Here is a 4,421-nt window from a genome sequence, read left to right on the forward strand (position 1 = left end):
AAAAGAAAACTTGTTGCACAGGTCTCTAATAGTTAAATCTCCAGAGAAACATCTTCCTCCCAGAATACCCTTCCCTTTTAAGGTGCAGTGCCAGAGCTCACCAAGAACACCTTATTATCAAGGCTGTTTCTAAGCAGCAGCCATGGGGTGGCCCATGTGGTGGCCTTGGAGAAGCAAGCTACAGGTACTGGCTACTTGTCTTTTTGCATGCAGTCTGTTTAACAGAAAAAAAAAAAAATTCAAGTGATAGTCTTAGCTAAGGGAAGGACAACTCAAAATTATATGTAGATCTACCTTACAGAGGGAATGTAAGACATTCAGATTAAAACTGCGAATTATTCAAAATTAGCCTAGGTATTTAAATCATCTTTCCCATTAGGGCCAAGATCAGAGCCCTGCAGTTTTCAGAAACAGTCTAGTAAAGGACATTCAGAGATTTACCAATTTAGATCCAGAATCACCTGATGGGAAAGATGTTCCATATACCTAGTTTATTAATCAGTCTACTGCAGACATCCACAGAAGGCCCCAGTGTAAAGCAATGGAAACCCAAAGTGACTCAAAAGCAGTAACCTAACAGCAGTAACCATAGTGCACAACAACCATAGTGCACAATAACCAGGACTTAGAGGAAAGGAAAGAACATAAACAACTAAAATTATTGGAACAGCTATTTCAGCCAATGTTAGCTTTTAAGTCTCCACCGCATGAGAATTCAGCCTGTCCCAAACAAGCCTGATCTGTTAGTATGTTATGGCTGTGGGAAGCCAGGCCATGTCCACAGTGTCTTAGATGAGGTCCTCCCTGAAACATGGGGATGATGGAAGGGAAGCCTTCCTCCCAGTGGTTTCCAGAATGGGATGTCAGGGCAACAAACTTGTGGATGCTACAAGTTGAGTCTTGGCGGCAACAGATTTTGTCGACTGGTGAGGCCCTGACTCCCCAGCTCCTTCCAGCAACACTGTTGACATCAAACTCAAGGAGCCATGGATATGTGTGGACGTTGCAGGTAAGTCCATTTGTTTTTATTGTTGAATACTAGAGCTGTGTTTCTGAGACTAACGGTTTACGAGAGAGTAGGAAGCCCAGTGGTTTGGAACTGCAGCCCAACGTTTAACGACTACATCACCACAAGGGGGTTGCTATGAGTCAGTACTGACTCAATGGCAGTGGGCTTGAAGTTTGGTTTGAAGCTGTATATTCAGCAGAAACATTTTTCGGTGGCCTTTTGACTTCCTCCTACCTCCATATTATTGGCCATAACAGACTGCCCTGCACCTAGGAATGGCTCTTTATTTTCACATCAGTTTTTAATTGTTCCTGAATCCCCTGCTGCAATTTTAGGAAGAGCTTTTTTGTTTGTTTTTTCAATTATGAGCTCAAATGACTTTCACATCTGTTCCTATAGAAGAGCCTCCTCTCATTCGTTCTCAAAAAAGTATCACTATTTGAGTTCACACATAACAGGCCTGTTTTCCATACAGTCAATAAGAGACAACTGAGACAAGTAATTATAAATCTTACTAGATTGTGGCCAGAAAGTAAACCCAAAATCACTGAAGCAGTTAAGACCAATATAAGACTTAAAATTAAGTGTTATCTACCCCACAGCACTCGAAGTCCAAAGAACTAAATTATATGTGCATACATCCCAGGTAAAGCCAATTCAAGCTCCAGACAATGTCGATATGAGACAGATAGCTACTTTCCAGTGCGAATTTAGTACCTAAAGCAAAAACCTCAGCAGAAAAGCTGAATGGATTTAACTGCTGTAGTTGGAGGAGACATCTGCTCTTCCCTTTCCCTTCACAAGCACATGTGTTAACCCAATGCTTGTGTGAACAAAGACATAAAAATGCCTCTAGAATAATTTAACCCTTTGCTGATGTTAAAAGTTACAAAATTTTCACATTCTGTGATTGCTTACCTTATAATATAAAAGCTAATAAAAGAAAAGAATTAATGGGTGGATATAAAAAGTTAAGAGTAGGCTACAAACAGAAAAGGAGTTGGATTAAAAAAATAGGTGAATCATTAAAATCCTTGAAGTTTTTCTCTTAGAAACAGAATGAAGTCAATCTATCTGAACCTTAAAAGATGTCACCTGAATGCTAGTGAATGTGATTAGCATTCACTGATAAACATGAAGACCTTCAAGTACTTCAGAGAGCAACTCAACTCTGCTCCTGCACCAAAGGTGACCTTGGCCCCACTCATTTGCACTCCCTTCTCTCTTCTATAGTTGGCAGCTTGAGAAAAGCTGTTAATGTTAAGGTGGTTTATGAAAGTCTTCCCTACCACGATCTCAAATCACTGGCACCTAAGCAAAAGCATTTAGGATGAATCTACCTCTCTGCTCTTTAGATTAATGGATACAGGCTGAATAAACCCATACATTCTAGTTTCATTTCCTAAGTTGGCTCTGAGCCTTTCAGAGTCCTTGCTATTGATAAATCCTGCCACCGCATATACTCGAGTAGAAGTCGAGTTTTTCAGCACATTTTAAATACCGCTTTTGTGGTAAAATTAGGTGCCTCGGCTAATATCAGGTCGGTTTATACTCGAGTATATACGGTACTAATTTTTGGCCAGTACCTAGTAAAATTTGTGACTTCCACAGGGCCCAGCAGTTTCATAAAAAGATGATTATGAAAAAAAGAGATTATGAACAGATATCAGCCAATTCCTTTACAAGGCATTGATCAGGTTGCAGACACCTTCTAAGAACGAGACCAGTCCACTATTTGATGGTTCACTGTCCCCAGCAGGCAGAGAGATAAAAAACAAGGTTCACGACACCCTCATCAGCTGAAAGTAGCCAGCTCGGTCTTCATCTCATTCCTAAAAGAATTCAGGGACCTGCTCTCTTCTGAGGGCAAAGTCAGGAATAGAACAGGAGCTTCTGCTCTGCCTGTTAAGGGAAGGAACAAAGAGCCCTGTGAGAACAGGCTTGGCATGCATTTTAACCTGGAAACCAGGCCCTGATGAATATCCTAACACAGAACTGTACTCAAAGAGATACAGCTCTGGTAAAATCTGAAAAAATGATGCATGAGACCCAGGAATGAACTGAGCAACTAATTAGAAAGTTGCTTGACAATCTGCAGAGCAGCAACCCCCTACTTTGCAAGTGCCATTTAAAAAGTGTAAGTGCTCCCCCTAATACAATATCCTTTCTTAACTAGAGAGGGAGTGTACCCATTTCATCTCTGGAACAAAGCGTATCTTTATCACTAGATTTACAGAAATTTCTTGTACACCTCTCTCTATAGACATATGTCAAATTGACTAGGGAATGAAACCACCCATTTTCTTTAAAAACCAACTTATTTTACTTATAAACAGCATAATTATACTCTATTAACTTATAAATGAAATTATGTGATACTGTAGGTACCACACACCCCCAAAACAAATGAAAAAGCTCTGCTGGACAGAACTTTCATAGTACGAACTTTTCCTGCTAGGTGAGCATTGAGCAACTCACTCTGAGTTAGTATACCCAGTGGTTGCCTGGGAAGGTTCTCTCTGGTTAAAGTGAATTTTTCGTAAGACCAGTTTCACTTGAACCTCGTTTTTTAAACTGGTGTGATGTTGAACACAAGGACTGTGCTATGGAAAAAACTCAAATGGTTGTTGTTTTTTGGTTGGATTTTTTTTGTTTGTTTTTTTCTTCATTTCAAAAAAAGGTGAAATGTCATTCTGATGACAAATCTCATTCTGGACGTCCATCAACTTCCCAGATGAAAATATTGACAAAACTCGTGCACTTGTGCTCAAAGACCAATGACGGACCATCGAAGAGATGAGGAAGTTATCTGGACTATCTTGGACGTGGGTTCAGTGAATTTTAACAGAAGATCTGAGAATGAGAAGGGTTGCTGCAAACAAAATTTGTGCCTCGGGTTATGACTGACCAGGAAAAAGAGAGTCCAGTGAAAACATGCTGTGCTTTGGAAGAACAGCTCCAAAGTGACCTAAGACTTTGTTCCAACGTCATTACACTGAAAGCAAACATCAATCAAGCCAGTGGAAGGCATCGTCACCTCATCCAAAAGGAGCTCATCAAGGGAAACCAAAGATCAAGACATTTTGGGTTTTTTATATGAGTGGGATAGTGCATTTGGAGTTTGTTACACCAGGTCAGACTGTTAATCAAGCTTTCTATTTAGAGGTTCTGAAAAGATTGCGGAACTGGTTTTGCTACCACAACAATGCACCTGCTCACGCAGCCACCTCAGTGCACCAGTGTTTAACAAAAAACAGCATGCCTCTCCTACCCCATGCACCTTACTCACCTGACCTCACTCCATGAGACTTCTTTTCGTTTCTACGGATAAAGAGAGACATGAAAGGACAGCAATTTGATGACAGAAAAGAGGTGAAGAATAAAAATATGGAGGTACTGTCAGCCATCCAAA

The sequence above is a fragment of the Echinops telfairi genome, unplaced genomic scaffold, assembly GCF_000313985.2.
Source record: "Echinops telfairi isolate 266 unplaced genomic scaffold, ASM31398v2 ScPeMD7_7;HRSCAF=31, whole genome shotgun sequence".
NCBI lineage: Eukaryota > Metazoa > Chordata > Mammalia > Afrosoricida > Tenrecidae > Echinops > Echinops telfairi.